The sequence below is a fragment of the Ambystoma mexicanum genome, chromosome 2q (assembly GCF_040938575.1).
Source record: "Ambystoma mexicanum isolate Mex_15411 chromosome 2q, UKY_AmexF1_1, whole genome shotgun sequence".
Classification (NCBI taxonomy): Eukaryota; Metazoa; Chordata; class Amphibia; order Caudata; family Ambystomatidae; genus Ambystoma; species Ambystoma mexicanum.
Genome location: NC_090924.1, coordinates 696504319 through 696511818, shown reverse-complemented (window position 1 = coordinate 696511818; position 7500 = coordinate 696504319). Strand labels below are relative to the sequence as shown.

At 55.7% G+C, this 7500-nt stretch overlaps 2 non-coding genes across 2 annotated transcripts; both read left to right on the top strand.

Moving 5' to 3' along the window:
• The first annotated feature begins 2392 nt into the window (after nucleotides 1–2392).
• TRNAP-AGG (transfer RNA proline (anticodon AGG)) lies at nucleotides 2393–2464 on the top strand. The gene has a single exon. It is a non-coding gene; the product is annotated as a tRNA-Pro (tRNA).
• A 1743-nt stretch (nucleotides 2465–4207) lies between these two features.
• On the top strand, nucleotides 4208–4279 carry TRNAP-AGG (transfer RNA proline (anticodon AGG)). The gene has a single exon. It is a non-coding gene; the product is annotated as a tRNA-Pro (tRNA).
• The last annotated feature ends 3221 nt before the right edge of the window (nucleotides 4280–7500 follow it).

Sequence of the window (7500 nt, the reverse complement as noted above, 5' to 3'; positions counted from 1 at the left end):
TGTCACTGAGCCCAGTCTACTCAGGAAGTGAAAAAAGTCCCCTTCACAGTTGGAGAAAGTGCTCTCCTGCCACCTGTCGGTCGTTGAAGGCACCACACCTCAGCAAAATAAAAATAAAAAAACAGACATGCTCAGTCCAGGGGGCTGTAAAGGTATTTACATAGCAAGGACAGAGAGGCTGTTGGGAGATGACAGAAGCCATGCTGCCCCAGAGTTCTCTTCTGAAATTCGGAGGAATCCAGAGGTTGGAGCGGGCTGAGGGAGTGCGCCTTCTTGCCTCTGTCGGCTTTCAAGACACATCCTCCTGCTGGGAAGCTGCCCACCCTGAGCAGCACAGGTTTGCGCTCTAGGCCGGTCGGCCACATATATCTTGCCTGATCGAGCCTGATCGAGCCCGAACGAGCGGCAGCAGATGGGCTTTGGCCAGCGAAGGCTGCCGCTCTTCTTCTTGTTTCTCTGCTTGAGAGGCAGCTCAGTCCTCTGCGCTTGCGCCAGGGGCAGGCCACGTGACACGCAGGGGTCAGGCCGTGGAGCGACTGGGGCATGGCGCCAAGTGAGGTAAGCAGACCACCCCCCCCCCCTCACTGCTCTCTGCATGTGGTTGCTCGTTGGTCTAGGGGTATGATTCTCGCTTAGGGTGCGAGAGGTCCCGGGTTCGAATCCCGGACGAGCCCTTCTTTTTGGAGCGCCGAAAACAAAAAACACAGAGTCCCCAATTCCCCCCCAAAAATAGTTTGTGCGTGACTGTATCTGGTTCGATGCCCGTCGCCAATGGTTGGCTGCTTTTAAGCCCATGGCCCAAGAGGCAGTGTTGGAAATTCCCCCTCCTTTGTAATGATGCGCTGGCGGCGAGCTGATGTATAAAGGTTTGGACATGCCTTCTGGGTGGAGACTGCCGTGGCTCGCGCCACTGTTGCATCCAGCTTGGTCTTTTGTATATGTCTGCAGCCTGTGTGTGAGGTGCTGTGTGTGCTGCCATGTAGGTCCGGCGCAGGCTTGCGCCAAACTTTCACGTTGGTGTGTGCCACCTGGCAGGTACCAGCGGGCCCCATGAGACATCAGTGCCACAAAGCCTTTCAACTGAAAACTGTCCCAGCACACGAGAGCGCAGCCTACCTGAGCTGTTTCTGTAGTGTAGTGGTTATCACATTCGCCAAACAAGCCAAAGGTCCCCGGTTCGAGACCGGGCAGAAACATGGTGCTGGTTTCTTTTTATTTCCACAATGTCAATCGGACACATTTGACCGCATGCAGGTTTCGACAGGTATGGACAGGCCGGCACTACGCCATGAGTGATCTGAGGCCAGCCCTTATTTGCACCCTGCAAACTGTCCACTGGCTCCATCAGTGGGCGTTTCCTGCCATCCCTGGGTCCTTAAGTGAGTGTTTGGGTACTTTTGATGCAGAGATCGGGGCATGAAAACCGGCGCTGGCACCTGGCGACATTGGGTACTGAAGAATCTTTCCCAATCCTGCCCATAGCTGTCAGGGTGGCCGAGTGGTCTAAGGCGCCAGACTCAAGAGGCGCAGCTCTTCCCTGCATCTGGGTGTTCTGGTCTACGATTGGAGGCGTGGGTTCAAATCCCACTCCTGACAAGCCGGGCTCATTTTTTTGAGCACATTTCAGAGTGTAAGGCTTGCGGAAAACCTCGTGAGGGCCCCCGAATGCAGCGCCCGGCAAGCCTCCCTGTTCTCTTCTGCTGCCTTGCAACTGGAGCTGTCTGCCAGAGACGCTGGAGCCACACCTGCCCTTAAACCCCCACTGGCCCACGGCTGCAAAACCCGCATTTTCTAGTGGCTGGCTTGGTGGCATATGCCACTGAGCCCAGTCTACTCAGGAAGTGAAAAAAGTCCCCTTCACAGTTGGAGAAAGTGCTCTCCTGCCACCTGTCGGTCGTTGAAGGCACCACACCTCAGCAAAATAAAAATAAAAAAACAGACATGCTCAGTCCGGGGGACATAGCAAGAACAGAGAGGCTGTTGGGAGATGACAGAAGCCATGCTGCCCCAGAGTTCTCTTCTGAAATTCGCAGGAATCCAGAGGTTGGAGCGGGCTGAGGGAGTGCGCCTTCTTGCCTCTGTCGGCTTTCAAGACACATCCTCCTGCTGGGAAGCTGCCCACCCTGAGCAGCACAGGTTTGCGCTCTAGGCCGGTCGGCCACATATATCTCGCCTGATCGAGCCCGATCGAGCGGCAGCAGATGGCCTTTGGCCAGCGAAGGCTGCCGCTCTTCTTCTTGTTTCTCTGCTTGAGAGGCAGCTCAGTCCTCTGCGCTTGCGCCAGGGGCAGGCCACGTGACACGCAGGGGTCAGGCCGTGGAGAGACTGGGGCATGGCGCCAAGTGAGGTAAGCAGACCACCCTCCTCCCCCTCACTGCTCTCTGCATGCGGTGGCTCGTTGGTCTAGGGGTATGATTCTCGCTTAGGGTGCGAGAGGTCCCGGGTTCAAATCCCGGACGAGCCCTTTTTTTTGGAGCGCCGAAAACAAAAAACACAGAGTCCCCAATTCCCCCCCAAAAATAGTTTGTGCGTGACCGTATCTGGTTCGATGCCCGTCGCCAATGGTTGGCTGCTTTTAAGCCCATGGCCCAAGAGGCAGTGTTGGAAATTCCCCCTCCTTTGTAATGATGCGCTGGCGGCGAGCTGATGTATAAAGGTTTGGACATGCCTTCTGGGTGGGGACTGCCATGGCTCGCGCCACTGTTGCATCCAGCTTGGTCTTTTGTATGTGTCTGCAGCCTGTGTGTGAGGTGCTGTGAGTGCTGCCATGTAGGTCCGGCGCAGGCTTGCGCCAAACTTTCACGTTGGTGTGTGCCACCTGGCAGGTACCAGCGGGCCCCATGAGACATCAGTGCCACAAAGCCTTTCAACTGAAAGCTGTCCCAGGACACTAGAGCGCAGCCTACCAGAGCTGTTTCTGTAGTGTAGTGCTTATCACATTCGCCTAACACGTGAAAGGTCCCCGGTTCGAGACTGGGCAGAAACATGGTGCTGGTTTCTTTTTATTTCCACAATGTCAATCGGACACATTTGACCGCATGCAGGTTTCGACAGGTATGGACAGGCCGGCACTACGCCATGAGTAATCTGAGGCCAGCCCTTATTTGCACCCTGCAAACTGTCCACTGGCTCCATCAGTGGGCGTTTCCTGCCATCCCTGGGTCCTTAAGTGAGTGTTTGGGTACTTTTGATGCAGAGATCGGGGCATGAAAACCGGCGCTGGCACCTGGCGACATTGGGTACTGAAGAATCTTTCCCAATCCTGCCCATAGCTGTCAGGGTGGCCAAGTGGTCTAAAGCGCCAGACTCAAGAGGCGCAGCTCTTCCCTGCATCTGGGTGTTCTGGTCTCCGATTGGAGGCGTGGGTTCAAATCCCACTCCTGACAAGCCGGGCTCATTTTTTTGAGCACATTTCAGAGTGTAAGGCTTGCGGAAAACCTCGTGGGGGCCCCCGAATGCAGCGCCCGGCAAGCCTCCCTGTTCTCTTCTGCTGCCTTGCAACTGGAGCTGTCTGCCAGAGACGCCGGAGGCACACCTGCCCTTAAACCCCCACTGGCCCACGGCTGCAAAACCTGCATTTTCTAGTGGCTGGCTTGGTGGCATATGTCACTGAGCCCAGTCTACTCAGGAAGTGAAAAAAGTCCCCTTCACAGTTGGAGAAAGTGCTCTCCTGCCACCTGTCGGTCGTTGAAGGCACCACACCTCAGCAAAATAAAAATAAAAAAACAGACATGCTCAGTCCAGGGGGCTGTAAAGGTATTTACATAGCAAGGACAGAGAGGCTGTTGGGAGATGACAGAAGCCATGCTGCCCCAGAGTTCTCTTCTGAAATTCAGAGGAATCCAGAGGTTGGAGCGGGCTGAGGGAGTGCGCCTTCTTGCCTCTGTCGGCTTTCAAGACACATCCTCCTGCTGGGAAGCTGCCCACCCTGAGCAGCACAGGTTTGCGCTCTAGGCCGGTCGGCCACATATATCTCGCCTGATCGAGCCTGATCGAGCCCGATCGAGCGGCAGCAGATGGCCTTTGGCCAGCGAAGGCTGCCGCTCTTCTTCTTGTTTCTCTGCTTGAGAGGCAGCTCAGTCCTCTGCGCTTGCGCCAGGGGCAGGCCACGTGACACGCAGGGGTCAGGCCGTGGAGAGACTGGGGCATGGCGCCAAGTGAGGTAAGCAGACCACCCTCCTCCCCCTCACTGCTCTCTGCATGCGGTGGCTCGTTGGTCTAGGGGTATGATTCTCGCTTAGGGTGCGAGAGGTCCCGGGTTCAAATCCCGGACGAGCCCTTTTTTTGGAGCGCCGAAAACAAAAAACACAGAGTCCCCAATTCCCCCCCAAAAATAGTTTGTGCGTGACCGTATCTGGTTCGATGCCCGTCGCCAATGGTTGGCTGCTTTTAAGCCCATGGCCCAAGAGGCAGTGTTGGAAATTCCCCCTCCTTTGTAATGATGCGCTGGCGGCGAGCTGATGTATAAAGGTTTGGACATGCCTTCTGGGTGGGGACTGCCATGGCTCGCGCCACTGTTGCATCCAGCTTTGTCTTTTGTATGTGTCTGCAGCCTGTGTGTGAGGTGCTGTGAGTGCTGCCATGTAGGTCCGGCGCAGGCTTGCGCCAAACTTTCACGTTGGTGTGTGCCACCTGGCAGGCACCAGCGGGCCCCATGAGACATCAGTGCCACAAAGCCTTTCAACTGAAAACTGTCCAAGCACACTAGAGCGCAGCCTATCAAAGCTGTTTCTGTAGTGTAGTGGTTATCACATTAAGGTCCCCGGTTCGAGACCGGGCAGAAACATGGTGCTGGTTTCTTTTTATTTCCACAATGTCAATCGGACGCATTTGACCGCATGGACAGGCCGGCACTACGCCATGAGTGATCTGAGGCCAGCCCTTATTTGCACCCTGCAAACTGTCAACTGGCTCCATCAGTGGGCGTTTCTTGCCATCCATGGGTCCTTAAGTGAGTGTTTGGGTACTTTTGATGCAGAGATCGGGGCATGAAAACCGGCGCTGGCACCTGGCGACATTGGGTACTGAAGAATCTTTCCCAGTCCTGCCCATAGCTGTCAGGTGGCCGAGTGGTCTAAGGCACCAGACTCAAGAGGCGCAGCTCTTCCCTGCATCTGGGTGTTCTGGTCTCCGATTGGAGGCGGGGGTTCAAATCCCACTCCTGACAAGCCGGGCTCATTTTTTTGAGCACATTTCAGAGTGTAAGGCTTGCGGAAAACCTTGTGGGGGCCCCCGAATGCAGCGCCCGGCAATCCTCCCTGTTCTCTTCTGCTGCCTTGCAACTGGAGCTGTCTGTCAGAGACCCCGCAGGCACACCTGCCCTTAAACCCCCACTGGCCCACGGCTGGAAAACCCGCATTTTCTAGTGACTGGCTTGGTGGCATATGTCACTGAGCCCAGTCTACTCAGGAAGTGAAAAAAGTCCCCTTCACAGTTGGAGAAAGTGCTCTCCTGCCACCTGTCGGTCGTTGAAGGCACCACACCTCAGCAAAATAAAAATAAAAAAACAGACATGCTCAGTCCAGGGGGCTGTAAAGGTATTTACATAGCAAGGACAGAGAGGCTGTTGGGAGATGACAGAAGCCATGCTGCCCCAGAGTTCTCTTCTGAAATTCGGAGGAATCCAGAGGTTGGAGCGGGCTGAGGGAGTGCGCCTTCTTGCCTCTGTCGGCTTTCAAGACACATCCTCCTGCTGGGAAGCTGCCCACCCTGAGCAGCACAGGTTTGCGCTCTAGGCCGGTCGGCCACATATATCTTGCCTGATCGAGCCTGATCGAGCCCGAACGAGCGGCAGCAGATGGGCTTTGGCCAGCGAAGGCTGCCGCTCTTCTTCTTGTTTCTCTGCTTGAGAGGCAGCTCAGTCCTCTGCGCTTGCGCCAGGGGCAGGCCACGTGACACGCAGGGGTCAGGCCGTGGAGCGACTGGGGCATGGCGCCAAGTGAGGTAAGCAGACCACCCCCCCCCCCTCACTGCTCTCTGCATGTGGTTGCTCGTTGGTCTAGGGGTATGATTCTCGCTTAGGGTGCGAGAGGTCCCGGGTTCGAATCCCGGACGAGCCCTTCTTTTTGGAGCGCCGAAAACAAAAAACACAGAGTCCCCAATTCCCCCCCAAAAATAGTTTGTGCGTGACTGTATCTGGTTCGATGCCCGTCGCCAATGGTTGGCTGCTTTTAAGCCCATGGCCCAAGAGGCAGTGTTGGAAATTCCCCCTCCTTTGTAATGATGCGCTGGCGGCGAGCTGATGTATAAAGGTTTGGACATGCCTTCTGGGTGGAGACTGCCGTGGCTCGCGCCACTGTTGCATCCAGCTTGGTCTTTTGTATATGTCTGCAGCCTGTGTGTGAGGTGCTGTGTGTGCTGCCATGTAGGTCCGGCGCAGGCTTGCGCCAAACTTTCACGTTGGTGTGTGCCACCTGGCAGGTACCAGCGGGCCCCATGAGATATCAGTGCCACAAAGCCTTTCAACTGAAAACTGTCCCAGCACACGAGAGCGCAGCCTACCTGAGCTGTTTCTGTAGTGTAGTGGTTATCACATTCGCCAAACAAGCCAAAGGTCCCCGGTTCGAGACCGGGCAGAAACATGGTGCTGGTTTCTTTTTATTTCCACAATGTCAATCGGACACATTTGACCGCATGCAGGTTTCGACAGGTATGGACAGGCCGGCACTACGCCATGAGTGATCTGAGGCCAGCCCTTATTTGCACCCTGCAAACTGTCCACTGGCTCCATCAGTGGGCGTTTCCTGCCATCCCTGGGTCCTTAAGTGAGTGTTTGGGTACTTTTGATGCAGAGATCGGGGCATGAAAACCGGCGCTGGCACCTGGCGACATTGGGTACTGAAGAATCTTTCCCAATCCTGCCCATAGCTGTCAGGGTGGCCGAGTGGTCTAAGGCGCCAGACTCAAGAGGCGCAGCTCTTCCCTGCATCTGGGTGTTCTGGTCTACGATTGGAGGCGTGGGTTCAAATCCCACTCCTGACAAGCCGGGCTCATTTTTTTGAGCACATTTCAGAGTGTAAGGCTTGCGGAAAACCTCGTGAGGGCCCCCGAATGCAGCGCCCGGCAAGCCTCCCTGTTCTCTTCTGCTGCCTTGCAACTGGAGCTGTCTGCCAGAGACGCTGGAGCCACACCTGCCCTTAAACCCCCACTGGCCCACGGCTGCAAAACCCGCATTTTCTAGTGGCTGGCTTGGTGGCATATGCCACTGAGCCCAGTCTACTCAGGAAGTGAAAAAAGTCCCCTTCACAGTTGGAGAAAGTGCTCTCCTGCCACCTGTCGGTCGTTGAAGGCACCACACCTCAGCAAAATAAAAATAAAAAAACAGACATGCTCAGTCCGGGGGACATAGCAAGAACAGAGAGGCTGTTGGGAGATGACAGAAGCCATGCTGCCCCAGAGTTCTCTTCTGAAATTCGCAGGAATCCAGAGGTTGGAGCGGGCTGAGGGAGTGCGCCTTCTTGCCTCTGTCGGCTTTCAAGACACATCCTCCTGCTGGGAAGC